Genomic DNA, 17,165 nt, shown 5'->3' on the forward strand with positions numbered 1-17,165 from the left:
GGCCGCAGTTTAAAGCTACTTCTCCAGCCTAGCTGTGTCAGGAACAAACACGGTATTTTGACCCATGTCTGTCTGAGCCCAGCGTCACCCTCTTCATTGGTTCTAAACTCGGGAAAGAAAGACAGGGCTGTTGTTTCACCCCTTTGTATTAGTTAAGGTAAGAGCTAAATTGCTGTAACTGTGTGGCCAAACAGGACAGTGGCTTAAATACGACAGAGGTGATTTCTTCGCTCACACATAGGACAGGTGAGTGCTCTAGATTTTCACTCATTTGGGGACCCATGTTCTCCCAACTTGCGACTTTGCCGTCCCCGGTGTTAGTGTCACACACATGATGGAAGCTGCATCATTGCCACATCACATTCCAGTCCACGAGGAGAAGAGAGGGTGGAGGAAACAGATGCTCAATGTCGTACACCATGACCCAGAGGTGACGCACGTCAGTTCCACTTAATTCCAAACCAGTCCCATGGGCACCCCGGACTCCAAGGCAAGTGTGTCTCTAGCCTAGTGGCTCTACTCCCTAGACCTCTCATTTCTCTGGATGAGTCACTGACTCCAGGGTTTACCGTCTCCTTCCACAAGATAGAATAATAAAGTCCACTTAACTACACAATGCTGGGCCATAACTGAACATCGGTGAAGAGCGTGGTCCTTCCTGGACAATGTGATTCCCGGGAAGCAGCTCCTTTGTATCAGTGCTTCTCAGTGGCGCTTCATGGGCTTCTCCTGCCCATTCCAGGAGGGGAAGGAGCTGAGGTTTGTCTGCCCAGCTGCCGTGATTGGGAGTCAGGTGCCTGGTGCACGGCAGACGCTTAATAGTTTGAACAATGAATGAATAACTGGGTGGGTGGGTGGGTGGATGGATGGATGAAGGGATGGAATCAGTCCTCTTCACAGTGTAACACTCTCTCCTGTGGGCTAGGCCAGAGCGCCACACCTGTTCCAAAGTGGGCAGTCCCCAGGCAGGAATACTCTGAAGGCTGGCCAGCAAGAAGCAACACCTAAGTGGAGAAAGCATGGCTGAGAATAGTGACTTTTTTTATACCCTTGTTCTTTGTTTTCTTTGCTGTGATGTCTTGCTATAAAGATGACGCTGGCTGTGATCTCTCCAAAACTTAAAAGTTCCCCCAAACTTCCCTTCTCTGAAGTTTCTGCTGCCTGATGTTGGCTATTTCTCTGGGATTTAAGTCATGAAGCAAGAAGAACAAGGGTCTGTGTGCGCTTCGGGGTGTAGCGGGTGTCTGTGCACGAAGGCAAGCCCTGGGGAGGGCGGGTCTGCACACCTGCTGGCACTGCTGGGGCTGCAGCCCTGACCAGGCGGCAGGTTAGTCACAGCACCCAAGAGAGAAGAAGCATCTGTGGACCACAGAGGGATTTTCCAATCCCCAGCATGCAGCAAGCCAGCATGCTCTCTCGTAACAGCCCAAGCTCCGCTAACAAGTTCCTTGCCTCAGTTTCCCCTATAAGAAGGTCAGGTCTCTATATCTGTTTTTGTGTCTTAGATATGTCGATTTGTATCGTATTTTAGACTCCCCATATAAGTGATATCCTATGGTATTTGTTTCTGTTTCTGACAAACCATATTGGAAAAGACTATGAAAAAGAATATATATATATAAATATATGTATATGTATATCTGAGCCACTGTGCTGTATAGAAGCAATTAACACAACACTGTAAATCAACTAAACTTCAATACATTTTTTTTCAAAAAAGAAGGTCAGGTACCAATTCATCATGTTTCGAGAACAATGAATAAATAAGGAAAAGACGAGTCAGGGGTCACATGAATGAGAAACTGGACTTGGGTAGCTCTCCCCGGGCTCTTTCCCGAGGCCGGTCCTCACGCTTCAGCTCTCTGTCCATACAACCCCATCGTTTACATCACTCGTCTCTCAAACAGCTCAGACCCGTTGAGAAGAAGAATCCTCCGCACCACTTTCTGAGTTACCCTCCAGAGAAGTTCCTGGAGCCTGCAGTGTAAGCAAAGCCCATGAAAGGGCTTTGCAGCCACTACCTCTTGGTGGTGTCCTCTGATAGACTTAAGAAACCTCCTTCGTACAGGAGGACTTGTCCTAGTCAGCAGGTTAAACACCTAAGGAAGAAAGGAGACTTTTCCATGGAAATGCTTTTATCCTCCTGAGTAACCGTCTCCAGGGTGGAGGTCAAGCCCCAAGGGCTGCAAAGTGAAGGTGGCATCACCTTGCACTTGGAGACACTCTGACCTGAGTTGAGAGGGAGAGAGGGAGGGAAAGAGGGGTATTTTTTCTAACCTGTTTCTGAAACCTGGTGATCACCACAAATGGCAGCCCCCAGCCCCTCCTTCAGGAAAGGACTTCACTGGAACCTCCTCAGAGCCAGGACGCACGGGGCGCCTCAGCTGATGCCCCATCAGGCCGGCCTGGGAAAGCCCCAAACAAGGGGTGGCAGGAAGCTGGAGCCGGGAGGGACAGAGGTTGCTGAAAGCTCAGGGCAGGACTCCTGTATGTCCTACTGCCTGTTTGTCGTCAGTGTCTGAGTGCAGGCTCTCCACTTGCTATGCAAGGCCCTGATAATTGCCTCAGAAAGCAAACATTTTGTTCCTTCCCAGGAGAGACTTTTCTTTTTAATACAATTCTGTAGGAAGAAGCAAAACACTCCCTCGCTGAGGTCTGGGGATTACTGTGCCTATGGAGTCTTGGGCATACAGTGCACACTGCGGTCTGAGGAGGTGCCCTCCCGGGCCCTGGGCTCCCCGCCCAACACGAGCATCTCTGGCTTTAAACGGACAACGTGGGCTTCCGGTCCTCCCAGCCCTAGCAGGTGTGCAGCCAGAGCACACTGTTTGTCACCACCGCCCAGAGCAAGGCCACTCCAGATCGAGGAGACACAGACAGACAGAGCCCCTCAGCCTAGCACAGGTTCTCGGTCTGAGGCGCATGGGAATCACCTGCGGAAACGCTCACGACGCAATGACCGGGTCACACCGTAGCCGTTAAGCCAGTATTTCTAGGGGTGGACCCGGACATCAACACCCCAAGTGTGCACTGGGAATCTGAGAAGTTTTTCAAAGTAGAGATGCCTGATCCCCAGCAACCAAGTTTGAGAAGCATGTTAGTAAAAATCTCCCAGCAACCAGCCTACAGACTGCAGGGCAAGCGTCTTCCATTCCAGGCCCGCCCCTCCTGAGCACTCTCCTCGGCCGCAGCCTAGACCCCGGGGGTCCTCAGGCATTGGCCAGCCTGTAACTTGGGGTTGAAAACACCAACAGTTAAATAATAATGCTAATCACAACTGCCACCTGCCCTGGACCAGGCATTCTGGAAAGAGCTTCTACCTGTATTAGCAAATGCAATCCCCTCACCCATACAGGACTCTCCTGCTGAGACAGGAAACAGTTTCAGAGGAGTTAATTGACTGCCAAGGCCACACAGTTATTCAACAGAAGTGCCAGCATACCAATCTAGGTCAACAGATTCCATCGTCTGAGCTTTTAACCACTTTGCGCCACATTTTCTGGATTTTCTTTGCTGATATCCAATGATCCGAACCCCCTCATTTCTCCAAAAGCCAATTCTCCAAAACACAAGTTTGCCAAAAGCGAATCTGTCAACTCATCATGTCACTAAAAATCTCCACCAGCCATCTAAGAGTTGATAGCCATCCACAGTGCATCGCTGGTTTTCAACAGATTTTGAGGATTCCACCCCCTCCCCCCAGGGTTTTCACGTTGCTGTATCCAGCCTGGTGGAGGAAGGCGGGAGGCCTGCCCCTCCACGGCAGCATCATTCTACTCCTGATGCTGCCTCTATGTAGTGCCCGGGTCCTGTCTTCATCAACACCTGCGCACGGGCCCCCGACCTGTGGGCCCCGTGGCAGTCGGGGACACCCTGCCTTTGGCCAGGTGCTCAAGACAGAGAGACAGAGAGAGAGAAAGCGGGGGGGGGGGACGGGGGAATCCCCCGAGCAGAGTAACAGAGAGGTTTCCCTCCAACCAGCCATCCTAGACCAGTCAGAAGCTATTCCTCTGTCACTTTGAGGTAAACTAATCATTCATTCACCTGAGTGATTTTCAATGAGTCGACAAGAGCCCTCCACTCAAACCTCTGCATTATCCTGGCATCCCAGCTCACCCAAGGCCAAGCACAGGTCCTGCTGTGTTATGAACGCTTCTTCCCTTCCCTCCTGCGGCAGACTGGGAGTCCTTCAAGGGCAGGGACCCCCTTTCACTTTTGTGCATCCAGCACCCAACGCAATAGCTCTCTGACTATTAGAGTGGGTGACCTTAAAATTTAACATTCAACCTAGGACACATTGAGGGTGGGAAGTGGGGTTAACTGGATGGGATAGTAGGACAAACAGCATAAATCAGGATGGTTCTGAGCAGTAGGAATCATGGTCGCTCTATTTGTATCAATAGTAGACAATCAAATGTTGGTTGGATTGATCAAGTCACGCAAATAAAAGACATTCATGCAAAAAAATTATTAATAAAAAACATTTTAATTTTTTAAATTAAATTTTGATTTAAAAAGTAAAATAAAGACATTCACAGGATGAATGACACTTCCTGTCAATTGTACGGTTTGGGTGTCTCTCCGTTGAGACAGGGCTTTCCATGACAAACTCTGGGCAATAGGAAGCCGCCTGCACTCAGTGCCGAAGGGGCTTGCCCCAAATCTATGCTCTGGGCCCTGGTTCCACTGAAAAGCTGATGGTATAGCACCCGGCACAGAGTGAACACTCCACAGCACCTGCTGAATCGAATCAACACACTTTGTTAAAATGTTCAGGTGGGTGAGGTCGAGGATGGTTGAATTGTGTCCCCTAAAAAGGTATGTGCAAGTCCTAGCTCCCGCTAACTGGGAATGCGACGTTATTTGGAAATAGGATAGCAGGGTCTTTGAGGATGTACTCAAGGCGAGATGAGGTTGTCTTGAATTAATCCAATGACTGGTGTCCACATAAGAAGAGGGAAATTTGGACACTAACCTCCACCCAGGGGAAAATGCTATGTGAAGACGGAGACAGAGGGAGGAGTGATATATCTACAAGCCAAAGAAGGCCGAAGATTGCCAGCAACCACCAGAAGTTAGGAGAGAGACACGGAACAGATCATCCCTCAGGGTCTCCAATAGAAACCAACCCTGCTGACAGCTTGATTCTTTATTGCCCACCTCCGAATCGTGAAAGAACACATTTCTATCGTTGTCAGCCACCCAGTTTGTGGCAATTTTTTACAGCAGCCCGAGGAAACTAATACAGATGGCACACGTTCATTGTGTATGAGAATAAAAACAGTAATACAAACATCACCTGGCAGGCACAGCTCCTCACTCTTACCGCCACCCGCCTCTCCAGCCTCCCTTCCAACTACACTCCGCTGAGCATCTTCTGCGCCAGCCACGTGGACTTGTTCATGGTTCAAGGACATGTTTTGCCAGTTCTTAATTCTGTGCGTTTGCATATGCTGCTGCCTCTGCCCTTGTCTTTCACATCCTAGGTTGACAGCTCACTCTGAAATGAAGCAGGACCCTGTGGTCCTTTCCCCCGACCCATATCCTCTGCCTGCCTTTTGTCTGTGGAAAAACTTTAGCCAAAGAATATGTCTAAACAGAGGAGTGAGAAAATACAGCAGCAAAGGAAAACAGTCAAACAGGACAAAACAATAATAGTTTAGTCAGTAAGCAAAGTCAAGGACCTTTAGTTCCTTGTCAAGGGCTATAGATAATATTCTGAGCCATATCCTATGAGTTGTCTTGTAGATCCTGAAAACCCCACTCTGGTTCCAGAGCTGGTTAGAGATACAATGGTGGGAGGTGTCAAGGTACAGATAGGGGACGGCAGAAGGGGTGGATGAGGTCCTCCAAGGAGAGGGTACACTGCCAAGTCGGCTGTCCACAGAGCCCTGAAGACACCACAGCAAGCAGGACCCCTCTGTCAGGCGCCTCCTGGATGCCTTGCACTGAACTGGCACTGAGGCTGCCCCATCATGGTTCTGTATCCGTCTGTCCCCAGAGCTCTCTGGGCTGCCTCAGGAACAGCGCTCCTATGAGGAATCGGTGTTTCAGTCTGCCGTCTCTCCAAATTATTTTTCTGTTTGCTAATAATATTCAGGCGCAAAAAAAAATCTGGCTCTCAAGCTGGGGCTTCATGTGATGAAAATCGATATTCACCTTGAAAGGGAGTGTTTCAGATAACAGATATTTATTTGATCAGACTCCATTATGCCCTCAGTGCCATCCCTGCCTATGAGAAAAAAGGCTCAGCCCAAGGTTTTGGGGCCATTGTTCAGGGTCCTTCAGTCCCTGGAACACAGTAACCCCAAGAAGAGACAGATTAAAAATGAATGAATGCGCTCTACTAGATGTCTTGCCATCAAGGATATTTACGTAGATAAAAGAGCAAGGGGGGGGAGCTTCATTGCTAATGTTTTTTTTAATAATTATTACGTGGAGAAAATTGGTGAAGAAATTGGGGGAAGGGTCAGGGTGACTGAGAAAAAATTAAAGAATTGCATTAAGAAGCAAGGCAAGCAGAGGTGAGGCCATGCAGACAAACGGTCTTTTTAGGGCAGCACACAGTAAAGCGTGGAGGACTTCAGGGTAAGGAGCAAAGAAAGCTCCCACCCGGGCAGCTTCACCCAAAGCCTGGCCGGCCCCAACTTCAATGATGAGGCTGTTTGGACTAGCCCGAGGCCAGTAGCAGAGACTGATGTAACAAATCAAAAAAGTCTTGGCTTCTCTGTCTCCCTCAAAGAAAATATGAGGCTTCCTACACATCGTAATTTTTGTGGCCATGGAGTAATTTTGTGCAGGTGCTGGGTTGTGGTTACCACCAAAGAAATGTGTGTTTCCTAATAGGAAATGAATTAAAATGTCAATTAAAAAAAAAACCATCCTTCCCCCACTCCAAAAACACACACACACTGAACCTTGAAACAAACCAATACTATTTTTTTCATGATCTTGTAATATCAACAGACTTCCCCCCCTCAAAAAAAGAGTACATAGTGAATTAGAAGCAAATCTACGTATTTTCTGAAACTGCTGAAGTATCACACACTCAGAATAGGAAGATGCTTTTCAAAGCAGGTTTGAAGCAAACAAAGATTGCATTTGGTTCAAGATGTGTTTCATAAAATATACTTCTATGCTATTTTGAGGAGATAACTAAAATTTTGTCAATTAAATCCTTATAGAAAGCAGAATATACATACCTAGGATGAGGAATTGGCTAAGTGTTAAAACCTATATTATCTGTGAAACAGACTGGCTTTTGGCAAGCTAGATCAGTGGGTAGAGCTTACAGAGCAGCAGAGCCAACATTAGGGCTGTGAGGGCGACAAGGGCCGACCCATCACTGTTTTGTTTGTGACCCTGAGCCAAAGGACAACCAGGGAGACCAGGATTGTGCTTCCCGTGAGATGGAGCTGATATGAGTGTTTTTTTTCAAAGCACATAATCCATCCCACAGTACAGAGCCTGCTGGGTTCCCCAGCAGCCTAGAAGGTTGCAATGTTCTCTGCTCATCAGAGTCACCGGGGAGATTTTTAACTCTACAGACATTCAGGCCTCACCCAGAGATCCAGACCCAATGGCTGGAAGCTGCTGTGCGGCTCTGGAGTCGGTGGTTATAAAAGTCCTCCGGGGGTTCCCATACGAAGTCACCACCAGAGCCCCGCCTTCGCCCTTCCAGAGCTCGTGGGTGAGTCCCCTCCTCCCATTACATTTCTTCCTGGGTCAGGGAATGCTGCTACTACCCCCTCCTCCAAGTGTCTGCAGATGGCGTAACGCCCAGTCACACTGAAAGCTAAGAGAGACAGGCGTTGTCTCTAAGCGAAGAGTGATGTGATCTGACTTGTATTTTAGGAGCACGACCATGTAGGCAGGATGGCGGAAGGAAAGAAGAGGAGGAGCCTGAGGGCAAGGAGACGAGTGGGCACGTGACCAAAGTCGGCTATCAGGGCCATGGGAGAGGGGGCCGGGGATCGGAGCACATGGGAAGGTGTCTGAGATTGAACCAAGAAATGTGTTGACTGTGTCTGGAAGCGGGAGGGCAAGGAAGGGACCGAGGGTAAAAATACAAGATGGGAAAACGAGGTTAAGAGCGCCAAGATTAACTAAGAAGAAGACTAACTGATTTGGAGAAGGAGAAGAAGCATCCTTCCGCCTGGAGGGTTTGCCCTCCTTTCTCATCCATGGTCTTGGAACAGCTGCATTACACCTGGTGTTCTGGACTTGGATTGCAATAATCTGTGTTTGTGTCTAGACTGTGAGCTGCTGAAGGGCAGGAACTGGTATTGTTCATCTTTTTTTTTTTTTTTTTAGTCTCAGCACCTAGCACGGTAAACATGAAATAGGCACACAATACATTTTTGCTAAAAAGATGAGTGACATAATGGAATTGGGAAGAGCTTCACTGGGAAATCTCCCTGTTATCAAGCCAGCTTTATGACAAAGACGGTTTCACGTAAACAGGAGCCAAAATGTCTTATTCACCTGGGCTGCAAATGGCTTGGCGCGATAATTCCAGCAACATCCTTTGGGAGGAAGTGTTAATGAGGAAAGGGTTTTTCAGCTTGAGTCATCATGTTTTGGTGCACTGTGTGTTTTCCAGGGCTGGCAGCCTCTGACAAAAGTTCTTGTCCCTGGGAGGCGCCATCTTTCTGGACGTGGGAGAGGAGGCTGGGGACGGGAAGGGGACGCGGGGTGGGGCTGAGACCAGAGGCTGCGTCTGTCCTTTGTCACAGACACAGTCGGGGTCGGGGTGGAGGTGGTGGGGGGATATGGCAGGGCAAGAAGTGAACTTGACCAGCCCAATCTGGGGAAACGGGGGGTCGCCACGCAGCTCAGCCACAGAGAAAACCCTGAGTGGGATGCGTGACAGTGGCGACAGCTACAGAAGCAGTAATTTCCAAGAGCACAGGGCAACAGAGTCTACGGCTGTGTTGGAACGGCTGTTCTTTGCTCTCAGATCTCCCTGCAATACCCGTTTCTTTTCCCCAGTTCCCTGAAATGACACACCGAATGTGGTTAATTAATCAGTCAATCAATAGCCAGTAATATTCAGACACCTGCTAGATGCCCACCAGAGAGGAATCCACCAGCGTGCAAACCGGGGAGCAACCCAGGCCGGGGCACGTCTGACCCCAAATGTGCCTCAGGCAGCATTTAACCTGATGCTCCACCCCCACCCTCCATACAGATGCTTTCTAAGTAGTTTGATCCCTCCTGTACCAAGAAATTGATCATGTAAGCTACAGTTCTCTTTTTCACATAAAATCTCCCTGTGTGACCTTTTATTTTGAGCCTTCTCCCTCTCTCCACCGTCACCAGCCCACGCCAACCCCCAAGGGGGACAGGACCGCATTGCCAATTAGAAGTATGAGAGCCAGACTTCTCTGTCTGCAGTGCTGTGAAGGCTTCATTTTCACATTTCTCTTTGGCTGGACGTGTTAACTCCCAGTTTCAGGAGTTCAGGGTGAGTTTTCCTTTCCTTCTCTATGAAATTCAGTATAAGTTGGGACTCACTTTCCCTGCCCTGCAGTTTTTTCTCTTCCGTTTCTTATTTCCTTCATACCAGACGTCAGCAAAATTCTGTGCTGGGCAGTGTCTATGCGTGCTCTTGTTGACAGTTTGGGAGGGTAAGACAGAAAGAAAGAGGAAGAAGAGAAATAAAGAAGAGACCCACAGGGAAAACGACTGCTGAGGCCAAAGGGGGTTCTCAAAATGGTTTTGGAAACAACTCACTGCCTCCTGTTGTCTGCCTGGGGCTTTTGTTTTCAGTGCCTTGAACTCAGTCGCCACTTTATTTACTCAGTTCTGTGAGCCTGATTTAGCTTTAAAATTACCTGATACATGTCTAAGCATACTCCTTACCAAGGCATCCATCGTGGAAATGAAGCTGCCTTACAAGAAAGCACAACTAAAACGGAAGGGACGAGTGCAAGCTATGAGACAGGAAAATATTAACATATAAATATTCAGAGCCTTATACTCTACCCCACTCGAAAGAGCTCTGGGCTTTTTCTATGTGCATAACAGAGGCTGTCAGAGGAGGACCTGGAAGCCTGTCCAGGTTTGCTTTAAAAAGAGCAGAGAGGGCTTCCCTGGTGGCACAGTGGTTGAGAGTCCCCTGCCGATGCAGGGGATGCGGGTTCGTGCCCCGGTCTGGGAAGATCCCACATGCCGCGGAGCGGCTGCGCCCGTGAGCCACGGCCGCTGAGCCTGCGCGTCTGGAGCCTGTGCTCCGCAACGGGAGAGGCCACAACAGTGAGGGGCCCGCGTACCGCAAAAGAGTAAATAAATAAATAAATAATAATAATAAAAAGAGCAGAGAATAGGTATCTAAAGGCACAAGGAGTAAGGGACCCAAGCAGTAGTTAGTAGCATAACTGGGGAAAGAGAGATACTGGGGAGATGCTGCTGTACTGGGGGGAATGGAGAAAAAAGAGAATTTTTAGGAATTTTCTGTGCCTTATGACTATAACCTGTCTTCAGCATTTTCTCAATAATGCAGTGAAGATTCCAGTTACTTTTAAGTATTTTGGGGTAATAGTCAGGTTTTACTCCATGCTGAGAAAGGGCCATGCGGCGGCTCGTCTTTATGTAGGTTACAGACAGGTGTGTCTGACAGCACTGCAGAAACTAAGCTTGAGGAAGAGCTGGCAAGGAAAGTGGTTGGTCGAGAAGTGGTGTTCCGGACAAAAAAAAGCAGGGGAAATAAGACTCTCATAATGGTTTGAAGAAGTTAGTCTCAATTTTTCTACCAGACAGGCCTTAAATACTAAACTGGCATTTACGGGGTAATGATAATCATGTAAGAGCCCCAGGGCCCCGGACCTCCTCACGGTAAAACAACCTCCTTGTAAATGTTAGTTTGTGGTTTCCTCTGTGACCAAAGCAGCAATGCTGACACCCACCATCCCGATCGCAGGCTAATTAGAGACGCCACAGGAATGAGGCCAGGACTGGTCTGCTGGAAAGGCTATTAACCACGCTTCACAGGAGATTAGGGGCCTCCTGTCTGCTCTCTCCTGGCAGTTTGTCTGGACGTATTATCCACCCTCTGGGGGGCTAAAGGGAACCTGTGAGAGACCAGGCCCCCTCCCTTAGGTTTTATTAAAATTATTAACAAATTACCGTAGGTGAGAAGTCACTTTATAGAAAAAAGAAGTGATCAGTTCCCCGAAATCACCTTTCAGGATATTTGAGAAGAGAACTGTCCGGGAGTCGCAGAGGAGGTGTGGGCAGGATGCTCCCCAGCCCCAATCCACAGCTCCAACTCCCTGGTTTTGAAAGGTGCACACCTGGGGCTGTACTGGGGTCCATGGGGACCAAAAAGGCTGCCCCCCCCCCAGGCAGGGAGCTGTGGAAGCGCCAGGCTGGGCAGAGGGCGTGACCCAGAACATACAGGCTGCAACTCTCACTGCCCGCCTCTCCTCAAGAAGGAAGTGGGAACTCCTCCACTCTACGGGGTGTCATTTTGTCAAAACAGCCACAGCAGTCATACCCCGCACTAATCTCAGCCCCAAGAATGACACAGGGAGCCTTGAATTTTCACTGAGGTCCAGGATCAAGTCTTGTTGCCCGGTATTCAGAATTAGATAATCACCATGATCTTTGTTAAACTCTGTGAAATAAATAGCATAAACAAAAGAGGAGAAACATAGCTCGTGTCTACATTAGAGCTGTTCCTATTTTCTCTATCAAATAAAACTTTTCTATTTTCCAATTTTCAGCCACCATCTAACTTTAACAATCAGAAAATATCTCTTTAATTGTGAAAATAATTACAAGTTACAAGTCCTTGCTCTGCCCCTAATTATCCCAGAGAAATAACATCTCGAAGCCTTGGTTTTCTCATCTGCAAAATGAGAAGGCTGTGTGTGTGACTTGCCCACGAAGGTCCCATTCAGTACCAATACTCTGGAAATCTGTGAGAAATTTGATTAGAAGTTACACTAATTTAGCCCCAAGAGAGTACAGTCCTTACAAAACTGTTAGGAGTTCCAGTTATTTGTATCTAACTTGACAGAACAAAATTAAACTTGGCTTGCCATAAGGGAAAATCATCATCTAGACAAATTCTATTTTCTCTTTTGGAGGACTTAATGGTCCAATCGTTTATCAGATTTTGTTAAGGGCTTATTATGTGCCAGGAACTCTGCCAACCATTGTTATAATCTTCACAACAGGGCCCGCTTCTATGGGTTTGGTGCATTAGTTAAGGTAATGCTAGCTGCTATAACAGATGAACCCCCAGCTATCAGTGGCTTACTACAAGAGACGTTCGTTTCTCACTCGCTTGAAGCCCCAAATGGATGTTCCTAATTGGGGTGGAGGGAAAATGCTCTTCCAAGTAATGATTCAGGAGCTAAGGCTCCCCCATCTTGCGTTTCTGCTGCCTTCAAGACATGGCTTATTGGTCACTGTTCTCAACTACCTTAATCTGGCAGAGGGGTGAAAAGCATGGAGGTTTTCTTCAGAACCAGCATTGTAAACGGTCCTCATAACTCCTGCTTGTATTGCATTAGCTCTCCTCAGTCACGTGACCATGCATCGCTACAGGGGAGGCTGTTTGCCCAGAGGAACAGTTTGGTCATCAGCTGTCAGTCTTTGCCTCAACAGGTGTTATCTCCATTTTGAAGATGAGGAACCTGAGTCTCAGCTAGTAAGTGGCAACTTCAAATTTTAAACCCGAGACCCTTGACTGCAATGCAAATGCCACATTCACATAAACAGCAAATGCACTATACTTGTGAATGCTGTGATAGTGAAACGGGAAGAGAAAATGACAGAGGAGCTTGCTGGGGAGGGAGATTAACCTTGCCTATTGGAGGATGTGAGGGACAGAGGACAAGAGAAGTTAAGTAAACCGCTAAGACCAGCCAACCAGGCAATGGCTAAGCTGGGACCCCAAGCCCAAAGCCCTCTTTCTGCTATGCTGCCAGATTGCCTTATATTCCATCCTGAAGGATGAAAAGGTGTTTGTGGGCCCACAGGCAGAGGCACGGCACTGCAGGCAGATGGAATGGCATGGATAAAATTCTGCAGGTAAGATAAAGCCTCCAGAGACAGAGCAAGTCACTTCATGTGGTCAGCTATCTGTTACTAAAGCAATCAAATTATCTATAGCCAGCCCGAAAGTAGATGATGTCTGTGGAATATTATTCCTTGGAGAGCCCAATTGTTATATTGCCTGTCATTTTTTATTTTTGCATGAAAGTGAACTTTATGGTTTTATGGTAATAAAATCCTTTCGTTTATACTGTGTTCCTACCCACAAAGCTTTCACTAAGATATACTCTTTTATGTTACAGCTATCTACTTTGATTAAAGCAGTTACAGATTCATCTAATTCCACATTCGAATAACTGCCCTGATCAATCTTTATTTTCCATACTTTCCCTTTTGATCCATTATCTCATTTCTCCAAAATGGCTCTAGGATCATTTGCAATGGCTGGCATTTTGCTCTATGTATAGGTGCTGACCTATACGTTTAATAGTTGTGCAAATCAACCTGGCTTAATCTGTGTTATTCATCATTATTTGCAGCCTGATTAAAGTCATGAATCTCTGAAGTATAACTATGTTTTCAAGATTGTCGTCTAAATTATGTAAATAACTAGCCCCATAATTAGCTCTCTTTTGATGAACTTCCCTTCAGGTTCAAAGTGTGTTCATCTATATTTATCACGTTCAAGGTGTGTGTATCTCCCAGACAGGCCAACCTGTGCAGGTGGTGAGCCTCTCGGAGAAGAGCCATGTCAGCATCCTGACCAGTATGGCCTGCTCACGACCCCTTCTCTTCACGCTCAACTCACATGCTTGCCAGTCCTCAAGTCTGGAAGATTCTTTAAGGCATGCAAATTGCTGAATTTTTATTTCTCCTAACTACTTTTCAGGATCTTAAGGATAACCACCATGTTTCTTTTTCCACATTCTTTCTATCTCTGCCAGGGTTAACTTTTCAGATCCTTCTGGAGAAATTCTTCGTATTTTTCACCTTCACTCGGAGATAAAAAGACAACTAAGCGGGGATTCCCTGGTGGCGCAGTGGTTGAGAATCTGCCTGCCAATACAGGGACACGGGTTCAAGCCCTGGTCCAGGAGGATCCCACATGCCGCGGAGCAGGTAAGCCCATGCACCACGACTACTGAGCCTGTGCTCTAGAGCCCGCGAGCCACAACTACTGAGCCCGTATGCCACGGCTGCTGAAGCCTGTACGCCTAGAGCCTGTGCTCCACAGCAGGAGAGGCCCTCGCAATGAGAGGCCCGCGCGCCGCAACACAGAGTAGCCACCGCTCCAGGGAACTAGAGAAAGTCCGCGCACAGCAACAAAGACCCAATGCAGACAAAATTTTTTTTATTAAAAAAAAAATTTTTAAATCATTATTAAAAAAAAAAAAAGACAACTAAGCAACTTCCCTTTAATAATCAGGGACTCTTCTTTCCAGCAGGATGAGAGTTAAGGCTTCCGGGCTGACCTTTGGAAGGACCAGGTCGTTGGTACTGTTCTTGGCAGCATCCCTGTGGAATGAGCACGTGTAACCTGGGTTTGAATCCTGTCTCTGCCACCTGTGAACGGCATGACAGTTCATCTCTCTGAACATCAGGTTCCTCATCGGGAAAATGGGATAATTATATTCACCTTCCAGAGTTGCCGTGAGAACTAAGGCAGGTTAATGTATGTCACATGTCCTGGCAGTGTCCCCCCAGGGAAGCAGTGTTATACAACGGTTACACACCCAGGTCCTAGACCAGAATCCCACTCCACTACGTTCAGTGACCTTGAATAGCTTAATTAATTCTTCTGGGTCTCAGTTTCTTCACCTCTAAAATGGGCATAGTGATAGCATCTATCTCATCAAGTTGTTTTGAGAATTAAACATGGACACTTTTCATCCCCACAAAGCACTCTCTGAGGCCCAGGACAGATCAGCCATATTGAACTCCATGACACTGTCCACTAAGTGCTAGCCTGAGTGTGTGATGAGAAGGTGTCTGCCCCGGCAAAATTCTCCTGCCAAAGAACTGCCATGTAGCTCACGCTACACTGCCATGTAGCGACTGGCTCCACAGCTGAGAGGACAGGAACCCTGGGGTGATGATTAGACAATTGGACCAGAGAGGAAACCAAGGAATGCTTCCTGGAAGAAGAGAATCTTGAGCTGGACTTAAAAGCAAAATTAAAAGCACCTAAGGGGGAAGAGAAGTTACTGGGTCAGAGGAAGGGGCTCTATCCATATTGGCTGTTAGGTTTTCAAGCCAAATATCTCACATTCAAGAATGGAGCTCTATAAATCCATAAAGATAGAAAGTAGATTAGTGGTTGCCAGGGACGGGAAATGGGGCGTGAAAGCTTATGCGTGTGGAGTTTCTTTGGGAGGGTAATGAAAATGTTCTAAAATTAAATAGTGGTAGTGGTTGTACAACTCTGCGAATATACTAAAAACCAGCGAACTGCATACTTTAAAAGGATGGACGTTATGGTATGTGAATTATATCTCAATAAAGTTGTTATTCTTCTAAAGTTGTTTTTCTTCTAAAATAGAAGAAAAATGGAGTCCTAATAAGATCCTATCGTGGAGAGGTCTCTCTGTTCTGCCAGTCGCCCTCAGGTCTTGGGAACTGCCAGGAAGCAGATGTGCTCTTGATACAGTGCCACAAACCATGAGGACATGCACAAGTATTCACTAATGATAACATTGTTTCATCTATAGCTCAGTAATTTTCAGCCGTGTGTGATTTTGTCCCAAGGGACATTTGGCAGTGTCTGGAGACATCTTTGGTTGTCATAACTTGGGGGTTGGGGGATGCTACTGGCATCTAATGGTAGTGGCCAGGGATGCAGCTAAACATCCTACAGTGTACAAGACAGCACACCACAACAAAGAATAATGACCTAAAATGGTACAGATGAACCAGTCTGCAGGGCAGAAACAGAGACACAGATGCAGAGGACAAATGTATGGACACCAAGGGGGTGGTGGTGGGATGAACTGGGAGACTGGGATTGACATCTATACACTAATATGTATAAAATAGATAACTAATAAGAACCTGCTGTATAAAAAGAATAAATAAAATTAAATTCAAAAATTAAAAAAAAAAAAAAGAAGAATGATCTAGCCCAAAATGTCAATAGTGCCAAGGTTGAGAAGCCGGATGAATCTAACCAAAATTCTATAGATTCCTCTTACCATCTCTTTCTTAATGTAAGTGTTTTTTTTTTTAAGATACAGAAATGAATATCTAAAACAAAAAGTTCTCTCTCCAAAGAATTTTTCCCTGTATATGATTGTAGCAATAATATTCCAGTTTCAATTTGTTCCAGATTCATAAGGAAAACGGGCTTTTCCTGTAATTTCCTGGTTTATTCCTCTCTTGACAGCAAAACTAGGTAATATCTTTACAGGAATATGGTCTTTTCACTGAATTAGAAAGTGTGTATGTTCGATTCAATTATTTTCTCACGTTTCCTAGGTATTTCTCTGGGCACAAAAACACTTTTACTTAACAACAGCAACAAAATATTGCATTTCCCTTTAAAATGAAATTTTAGAAGAAAAATTGGGAAAACGAAAGTGTGTGTTCATCCTGAGAGGGATGTCAGAAGCAGCTGGGTGGAGGGAGAGGCGCAGAAGCTCCGTGTCAGACCGAGTTTGATTCAGCCGAGTGGCCTTGGGCGGATCACTGTTCTGCTAAACCTCAGTTTCCTCTCCTATAAATCAGAGATGGAACGCCCACCCTTCCGGGTTAGTGTGAGGCAGATGAGATCATGCATTGCGGCACTAAGCCCATGCTCAGGGATGCCCCTGTGCCCCAGAGCAGCCCTTGCCTTGGGCCAGTCTGGACCACCACCGCCCCAACACACACCACTACCCACCCACGCACCCTCACATCAGTAAATACAGGACCCATCGCTCCTTAGCCGGCACTGGTGGTAGTTTCTAGAAATGGCACCGAGGAAACAGGTTTGCCACCAGCCATGACTTGGTCTGTTGCCAGGCCTGGAGTAGGGGTGGTAGGGGACAGCTCCTGTTACCTCCAAGGCGTGGTGTCTGGGGACGCTGCAACAGCCATCCCTTCTCTGTGGTCAGGCAGGAATCCATGTCTGCTCTGAACTCACAGGCATTGCGTCTCTCAAGATCTTCATTCGGACGCCAGGTGTG

At 47.1% G+C, this 17,165-nt stretch overlaps 1 long non-coding RNA gene across 1 annotated transcript; it reads left to right on the forward strand.

The window, feature by feature from the left end:
* The first annotated feature begins 9,376 nt into the window (after window positions 1-9,376).
* On the forward strand, window positions 9,377-15,465 carry LOC132593392 (uncharacterized). The gene is made up of 3 exons (XR_009558842.1): window positions 9,377-9,466; window positions 13,950-14,124; window positions 14,448-15,465. It is a non-coding gene; the product is annotated as an uncharacterized lncRNA (long non-coding RNA).
* The last annotated feature ends 1,700 nt before the right edge of the window (window positions 15,466-17,165 follow it).

This window comes from Globicephala melas, chromosome 14 (assembly GCF_963455315.2).
Source record: "Globicephala melas chromosome 14, mGloMel1.2, whole genome shotgun sequence".
Classification (NCBI taxonomy): domain Eukaryota; kingdom Metazoa; phylum Chordata; class Mammalia; order Artiodactyla; family Delphinidae; genus Globicephala; species Globicephala melas.